Here is a 9,906-nt window from a genome sequence, read left to right as displayed (position 1 = left end):
CACGAGATTGTGATGCTTTTGGCATATTCTAAATACTTTTCAATTTACTAGAGTTAGATATATGGGTAAAAACATTATTTGCTCATTGTTATCGAGCGAATAAGCTTTTTCCTACAATCCGTTTGAGCGACGTTTTCTGTCCACAGGATTCCGAAATTTTATTACAAACTACAGTTACTGGGCATAGGTTAGTTTCGACTTACTTTTATTATTTTAAGTAAACACCACGCAGCTTTCAATTAATATGCTTTCTAAACAGTTCGACTTGTACTTAATATGCCAAACACACAATATATATATATATATATATATATATATATATATATATATATATATATATATATATATATATATATATATATATATATATATATATATATATATATATATATATATATATATATATATATATATATAACGATATACAAAACAATGCATTAAAATGAAGATTATCAATACTAATATGTTTACGAAAATCTAAGATGTTATCGATAACTACCTAAATAAAAAAGAAACGTATTCGAAAACTCATAGTCGATAGTAATAAGGCTTTCGACCATTTCTTATCGAGTTCAGTCGTTTACGAGCTCGATTGTTTTGGTTTCATAATGCCAAAACTTCTCGATAATCTAATACTTCTTCGAGTGAAGTCGAACGAAGCTCGATGATCGACTTCGAATCGAGAACCATAATACGAAACGTGGTCGATTCGATAAAATTTCAGTCGAATCGAGATACATAATGCCACCCCTGGATTCGAATATTAAACCTAAATTAAGCGCCAAAGCCAGTTCCTAAAATCTAGCCCCAGAATCCAGAATTAGATACAGGAAATGGAACTTGTATTCTGGAACTGAATTCTTAACCATAAAACTAACCTTTTATACACGTCCAGTTGAATATTGGGACTAATATGTGCCTGACTACCTCGAAACTGTCTCCCGAGCGTGAAAAGGGCAAGCCAGCGTGATGAGCTTTCCTCGTTGTTTCCAAATGTTTGAGGCGACAAGGCGAATTTTCAAAAATTCACGTCAGAAAACCGTGCAAATAGAGACCTTAGTGTATAAGTTGTCGCGATGGAGCTTAGGTCCTATATTTTTCTTCGAAACCCAGCCAGTTCCAATGCGTCCACCATTTTATCCGTTTTAATTTCCTGGTAGCATTCGGAAACACTAGGGTTCCTTCAATGGGATGGTACTGGAGCAAGTTGGTCCCAACCCTTTTCTTCATACGGTATCTTTTTCTGCTAAAGATACTTCAGCGTCTCCTTGGCGTAATGGGAAGACGTCTTGTCCAGACAGAAGACGTTCCTTCTGGTACACTTGTGGATTGATGGTCAAACCGCTCGGCCATGTCAGGATCCAGTAAACGGTACTCAAGGGCTCGTTTTCGTCTCGAAAGTGTGGTCTACCACAAACTTTTTCCACGATGACTATTTGTTTCGTAAAATCGTACAACCTGCTCGCAGAGTGCTTACTGTTTCGACGCCATCTTGGATTGAGCTGACAGCACCCGAGCGAAAAGAAACATGACACCCATTTCTAGAGAGTCCAACAAGAAATTCTCAATTCCAATTTTTTATTGAACACCCATTTACCGTATCTGAATTTAATTATCTAGACTTTGTCACGGTAGATTTATGATATAAGCCATAAAAGTCGAGATATTCGATGAACAAATAGAGCTATATCACTCCAAACGTTGCAATTTTCAGCAGTTCTTCAGAAAAAAAACAACACAAGCGGTAAACTCAATGAATCATCATAAAAATTTCACTGAATATTCTCAACAGAATTTCAATAACATTTGCTTTGAAGCGGGGAACTGCTCAAAATCTTACGTCTTAAACGTAATGTCCTCAATTATTAGTTGTGTTCCTTTCATTAACAATTTACAGCGAAAACCAAGGATTTCTATGGTTTAAAAAAGATTTTCAAAAATCGTACTCAATTCGTGAGTATTTTCTTCATGGTTAGGAATATTATAGCTCACCGCGCTGATGCCAACGACTGTCAAAAGGTGTCGCATTAATCGCTCTTTCGAGATGTGCAGTTAGCGTGTAATATAATTGCATACGTTTAGGCTCTTGCGATAATTTCGTCGAATGCAAGCCAAATTCAAATCAAGGCGAACAAAGTCTGTTTTGGGTCGCTTTGTGTTGCGAATAAGAATCGATCGAATGAGACTATCGTAAAATTGCACATTACCATTGACGGCTGATTAGGCTGATTCATCAAAAATACTCAACATTAAAATTTTTTTGTTAATTCGTTCCACATCAATAGTTCGAGCTATCCTTGAACAGCTACGCATTTCAAGAACTACTTTTTCTTGCTGGTTTGAATCAGAATGATTCTACTGCTAGTATCAACAAAATTTACTAATCTAATAACATTTCATTAATTGAGCAAATTTTTCGAAACAATTTTCGATTGATCCCTATTGCCCAGCATTAATACTCAGAGAAAATTAAGTTCCTAAATTAAATTGCGGTTTGTAGGTTACGTCATAGTGTCGGTCATTTAACTTTCGAACTTTTTAAAGAATTATTTATTGCATTAAGAATTAGATTTAAATTTAGTTGGATGTTCAGTTACAAATGGTAACGTTTCAGCTCTACTAATCTTCGAACTTGATCAATAACCCAAGAGTCGCATTCAACACACTTAGATTTTTTTCCCGAATCTCGGCAAAACTTTGCCGAGATTTGAACGGCCGAGTGGCAATCATTTCGGCAAACATTAAAACAACTGAAATTCTCGGTATTTTAATTTGACAGATAATGGGCTTTTATCGAGATTTTCGTCGCTTTTGAAAACAAATTACCGAAATTATCGGTATTCAAGCATGTAAGCTTATGCCGAGATTTTAAGTAATTTCACTATTATGTTGGCTAATAGGCTAGGAAGTTTAAAATAAGGAAAAATATGTCGCATGAATAAATTATTGCCAAATATATACGCCGTAGAATGGATGCACTTTCATGTTATTTACAGTAGAGAACACAATTCGGATTTCCGCAGAAAATCAGATTCCAGCTACAACGAAAGTAAAGGCTCAATAAAACATTGAATATTTAAAGAAATATATCATACCGGAATCCAATCAATTTCATACAGTAGATAAACGTTGCGAGGATCCTTATCCCGTAAGAATAGTCTGGGGGATTTCTTGTCACGAGTAATCGTCGAACATTGAACAAATTTGTTCTTAATATCACGAAACATATCGCTATATTCGGATTCAATTTTTATTTGCAACTAATTCCAAATATGAACTCATGTATTTATTTACATCACTCAGTTTTGCACTGAAGAAAAAAGGCTTCTTTGACGAATCACCGAATATCGGTTGTCTAAAAGTTGTTTAGCGAGATTTCGGTAAGTTGAAATCATTAATTTGCTGATTTCGGAAAAGGACCAATTGCTGGTAAACACGGTAATTTACAAAACCGAATATCAGTATAACATTTTAGTAAAATATCGCTTTGCCGCTCCTTTTCTAATCTAATTTTTCAGAAAAGTGCATATACATACACATACACGAACATTTTGCGATGTGAGTCGAATGGTACAAAATATTGGAAACCCCGGGGGCTCCGAACCAAAATCTGTTCTTATTTTCAACAATTTTTTCTATAGGCTAACTGCGCAGCTCCGGAAGCGCCACCATGTGGCGCATAGCGTCTCCAGCGCGGTGCGCTGCATCGAGCGTATGAAATGTCCAACAAAGTGTGATAGCTTACAAAGTTTACAACGGTCTATTTTCTTCAATTACATAAACGCAACTGGAATTTTGAACACTTCTGTTCGCTTTATCTGCAAAAACCAGATTTTTTTGGTGAGTTTTCACAATATTTTTGTAAATATTAAATATTAGGTATAGGATTCGCTCGAATTTTGGGAAAATTACCCGATGCCCGGAAGGCCAACCGATTCAGCTCGACGAACTGAACAAATGACCGTGTGTGTGTGGTTAGTTATGTGTTGTTCAAAAAGAGGTCAAGATCTCAGAGATGGCGAGAGTAGTCGCAAATGAAAGGTCTTCTCGTCAGTTAGTACGCAACTGATTGGTTTCGCGATTTGATGTTTACTTTTTAAGTTATACATAGTTAGATGTCAAAATTTCCAGTTTTTTGTAATTTCAATAATTGGATTGCATAGTTTCAAGCCATAGATTGTAAAAATCGATTCACTTTTAACATAGTGCTCAGTGGTCCCAACTACATCAAAATACATTTACTGTTTGAGTTTCAGAGGTTGATTTTGGGGCTTCATTGCATTCAGAAAAACTTTTGTTTGGAACTGTCTTCTTCTTTGAATAAAATCAAAGTTTTCATTAATCCACTTGGGGGACGGGTATAGTGTGATGGGTAAGTCCATGCCTTTCACGCAGCCCGCCTGGGTTCGATTCCCAACCCCGCACATAGGATCAGAAAGTTTTTCTGATCCGAAGAGGCGAATGACCTTAAGGTTAAAACCTCTATAATCGAAACAAAAAAAAATTAATCCACTTAGAAGTGAGTTATAAGTTTTAATTTGCATACATTGCGTAGTAGTGAATTCAAGCCTTTTGAAGAAATATAGAACATGTTACTACAAGAAAATATGCCGAACACATGGGCCCTTTAAATTGCATCGGTGTCGATATAAGGAGGCTCCCAAAATGTAGTTTTTCTATAACTTTCTTAAACACTCTTATGCTCAGGCCTTAAATTATTATGAAAATACACTTTTAGAAATGAGTGTCTTAAGATTCGTTACTAAACGTAGCACTCTAATAAGCGTTAGTTTTTCCTTAGTTGTTCCCAAAACCTGTTGGGAGATGTAAAAATGTTCTTTCATTATTTCTATCTGAAACAAATAATAACGAATGAGTCTAAAATAAAACAATTACTGGCAGATAAAAACTGAGTTGTCGTTTACGTCACTTATATCATCATATCTCTGAAACTGGTAAGGATAGCCACTTGATCTTCAAACTTCACCAATAACTCAATAGTAGTCGATTAGATTCAAACGAATCTAAGTTTGTTTCAATTGGTTCAGCCTTCTACACACACAAACACACATACACACATAGAGAAACATTTTCCGATCTCGTCGAGCTGGTCGTCTGATCGAGCTCGATCAAAAGTGTTTTTATTTTTCAGCAATTCTATTACACTTTGTAGAAGAAGACAGAAACATTGATGCAAGAATATTCAAATGTATGTATTGAGATTAAATGTGGTTAATCGGTTTTGTTCGCGAGTTTCCTTAATCGACAAGAAGTAAAAATGCCTAAAAAACGGAATAATAAAAATTTTCGCGTTTTAGCGAGCTATTGGTGCACAAAACAGTTCCCTGGAGAAACCCATCGTCATTTCGCTCTTCCTTATTTTATTCCCTTCCTCAAGGATTTATGACGAAAACTAGAAAATTTTACGGTTTGAAAGAGATTTTTAATAACCGTGCTCATACTTTATCTGATTATGCAAATAATATTAATTAAAATAGTGGAATTGAGCTTGTAAAACCATGGCTAAGGATATTAAAGAGTACCGCGCTGACGACGCCAGCCCTCACAAGGTGTCGCTTCAATCGCTATTTCGAGATATGCAGTTAGCCTATAGAGCAAAGCAAGAAGAGTTCAGCTACTTTCACAACAGTGATCTTAATTTTTTCGAAAACGCAGGCAAATAGGCAATTTACATTACAATTTTCTGTTACCATAGCGAAAACGTTAACTTTCATATTTCATCTCCACCAGGACGTCATATTCAAAGATAGAGAATGACTGGTATCATTAGTTGTTAAATGATAATTTGGACAGTTTTCGATAATTATGAGGTTTAGTCATATTTAGTAACTAGGACGCTTACCCCAATTGGTTTTGGCCACTATTGTATGAAATGTTCTCAAGTGTTCTATTTCCTTTTTAGTTGTCATCATATGACCAAAGGTCGAATGAGTCCATAGCTTGTTCTTTTCAATTATTTGGTACACAAGACAGATAAGCCGAAGGATTAAACAACTAATGACAAAATCACTCTTAATAGTAACCGACCGGAGTGTTTATATTTTGAACATAAGTTTATGGACATCGGTCAAACCATCGCTGAGAAAAGTGAGGGGATCCATTTTTCAAATATTTGACCACTATTTTCGGAAACTAGAAACATGGTTAGCCGGAATCGGTTTGATCGGCTACTTACTGGCAATTGTTCCCCCGATTGGTGTAGTTTCTAGGCCAGCTTAGAAAATTCGGAACCGGAATCTAAGTTTGTAAAATCGTTTAAATTATCTTCGAAAAAAAGGCGGGTGGGTAATGTCAGAGACATAACTCGATGTCGTGAATACGAAAACAACTGACATGTTCCTTATCACCTCCGAATATCGATTAGTTGATCAATTGTATGAATTATGCAAGCATTCCTCTTTTTCACATTTTTAGCAAAAACAAAGTAAGCTTCACTTGATCTAGAATACTGTGAATTTCACACAGCGAAAAGTGCACAAATCTAACCAAACTGTTTTAGATTTGCACTAAACTGAGGATAAATACCTTAGACTTGAGAAAAATAATTCCTAATAGTTCTTTAAAAAACTTTTAGAGCCATTAGAACGGCTGATTTTGTGTGATGCTTTCCACCGTTGTTTTTTCACCAATAAAAATGACTGGCAGCTGTGGCGTAATCGCTCTTGTCGAAAGCGAAACTAGCTTTACAAACGACACAAAATACATCTGCTCGCAGTGGCGATAGAATCCAAACTGATTCATTTTTTGCTAGGAGACTTCTTTTTACGTGATTTCGTTTGCAGCTTTTTCACTAATGGCCAGTCCTAACGGCTACAAAAATAGCAGCATACAGAATTTTAATGTCGATTATTTCATTTCGGATTGGCATAATTTATTGAAAGAAAATATATATGCTGTTGAGATTCGTTTCTAGCATTCAGAAGGACCAAATTGAGGAACTCACTACGATATTCACCACTTTTCGGTACATTTTCCTCGAACGATTAGTTGTACAGCAGCAGATATTTTGTTCTCTTCCTGAGAACGCGTTCTGATTGGCTGGTGTTGATATGGGTCAAATGAGACAGGTTTTTCAACAGTGTACAATTGAAATACTTCAACGCTTTTGCTATACACGTTTAAGTTGAAAAATTTCGATTCTATTGGTAGTTAGATTATATAAATCCTTTCACAGATCACGGAGCTATGAGCTTTAAAAATACGAGCAAGGCAAACGCGCCTTATGAATTATCCTCTTTGATACTCGTTTATACCAAACATTTCAGAAAAGTTTAATTTTGAATTATTTGAGATTATGTCACACAACTGAAAATTTTATTATAAAATTGTGATCATATTTCCGATGGCATGTAGCAAGAATTATGTTGATTCATTCGATATAACATGAGATATTCACGATCAAAAACTTATCACTCTCTCAGAGGGTAAATTTTGAAAAGGCGCCCCATAGTAAAGTAAGTCGTATTCACGACAAAAAGATTTTATGCAATCTCCAACACTACCGCGGAGAGGATCCGGTTTCGAACTTAGGTGAATCGTATCTCCCGTATCTGTTGAATTTGTTTCCGTCGATGCGGGACTGTAAGTGAATACCAAAGTGGCAAAGTAGAGCTTTCGTCCAATCAATTGGACTTTCTCTTCATGTGTTTTCATATGCACGGTAGTTTAATTGGTAAAACAATTTCCCCGGTTAGGAGTTAGCTACGGGTTCGAGTCCCGTCTCTGCGGTAACAATTTCGCGGTTTTCATTACATCATTGTGTTCACATGTCAGTTTTCCAATCTGTTTTTCCGTTAGATACTGATCATATTAATATACATAAGTTTTTCTTCGACGTAGCATCCACAATTAGTATTAGTATGTTCATTAATTAATCTAAATACTGTTTTTATCAAGCGATTTGCTATCATAAATTACATTAGGAATAAAAATTGATTTTGCACCATGATCTTATAATTGTTTCAGGTTTGTTTGTATCAGTACATCACATCGATTCAATGTAAGATAGTTTTCTATTGGTTGAACTCATGGAAGAGGAAGGAGTCGAACATAATATAAACATTAAATTGGAGGTCCAATGGATTTAATGAAATGATAGAGAAGTTTCATGTAAGAAAGGTCACGACAAGCAAGAATGTCTCGAACTGGGGCATTGGATAGTACGCAGGGAATTTATTAGTTGAGATCTGACATCACGATACTCCACGCATGTCCAAACGACATGATCAATATCGCGATAACCTTCGCCACAAGCGCAATGATTACTTTCGGAATGTCCAATTCGAAGGAGATGTGCATCTAACGTGTAGTGATTGGACATGAGTCTGGACATCACACGAATGAAGTCCCTACTCACATCCAGTCCCCTAAACCATGCGTTTGTCGATATTTCAAAGAGTTTCGACCGTTTGTTTCGTTTGAACATACGACTGTGGAAATCGGTTTATGAGAAATCGACTGCTCTTTTTTTTTCTTTTGCCTAATTAACCTCGATACCCTGTGACCGGAAGTTGGATTCGAATCAACTTCATTAGAAGAATTTGGGACTGTAGGGTCTACAAGCTTGTGGAAATGGATTGAGTAATCTTTGAGAATATCGAGCGTATATTTGCTATTTTTATTCGCACATTTTACCCCGTTGCTCCGAAACCGGAGAGAAACTTCAAATGACTATGACTATGACACAACCAGACCTTTTCGTTTGAATTTGGGAAAATCGGTCCAGCAATCTTCGCGAAATCCACACACACTGACATTTTCTGATCTCGACGAAATGAGTTGAATCCCTCCGGTCCTCGGTTCAAAAGTTTTGTCTCAAAGTAGTTGCATAGCCTTTCGTATTGAGAAAGTTCAGATTTAAAAACCAATGTACAATGTGTTCAGTGTTTTACTTTTTTAAAGTCCCAAAACGCATTCCTACATCTTCTCTGGTCATCACCAGCTGAAGACTGGATCCCCCAGAGTTGATGTAAAGAACAAATCAAACAAACAAATCAGACAACAATTAGGTAAATTATCTAAATTTTAAGCAGTTTTAATAAATGCTCTCAGCATTTAGTAGCTAACGCAGTATGTCTTATAAATATGATATTAAATAATATTAATAATATTAATATTAAAAAACCTGTTTTAATCCACCTAGTGGTGTCATGATGCCTTTCTCATGCATAATATTGTGGTATTTTATTCCAAATTTTTCTCTTCGATTTTTGAAAGAAACCGAGGAGTTGCTAGTGCATTTACTAGTATAACATACAGAATGAAACCAAGTGAGATTATTTGAATAATTATTTAAAATTATATCGTTATTTAATAATAAAGAACGGTTCCTATATTGGACGAAAGAAGATTCTCACATTTAATGTAACTTTTTTAGTTTGACTCATTCGGATTTCATGGCAATTTTAGCGGTCCTACACAGGGTAGGAAATGAATTTGTAAATGAACGATTGATTTTGCTTGCCAAAACAGCAAACAAAAAGTAGTATAAGTCAACCTTCGGATCATAAATCACATCAACTGGAATACATAAACTACGGCTACGGTCGACTAATGTTTTCGTGGAACCAATAAAATTTCAACCATTGTGCTAGGAAATAAAGAGTTATCGAAAGAAAAATCGCGTGATAGATATGTTGAAATTTTATTACCCCTGGCGAAACGAAGACTGGGAGTCTGCTTGGTTTCCTATTTTACATTACCTCGTCGGAATACCGTTCCCTCGTTGGTCTTCCGACAAAAAACAATCAATTGCCGAACCAGTCTTAGGAGAAATAAACGAAAAAAATCAACAACTAGAAGCTACACGATTGTCATTAAAATGTCATGATGAAATTTAATAAATTGACTCAGACCTCCGACCGATCGGTTCCTTATGGAAAAAAA

The sequence above is a fragment of the Malaya genurostris genome, chromosome 2 (assembly GCF_030247185.1).
Source record: "Malaya genurostris strain Urasoe2022 chromosome 2, Malgen_1.1, whole genome shotgun sequence".
Taxonomy (NCBI): Eukaryota; Metazoa; Arthropoda; class Insecta; order Diptera; family Culicidae; genus Malaya; species Malaya genurostris.
Note: the sequence above shows the minus strand (reverse complement) of the source record.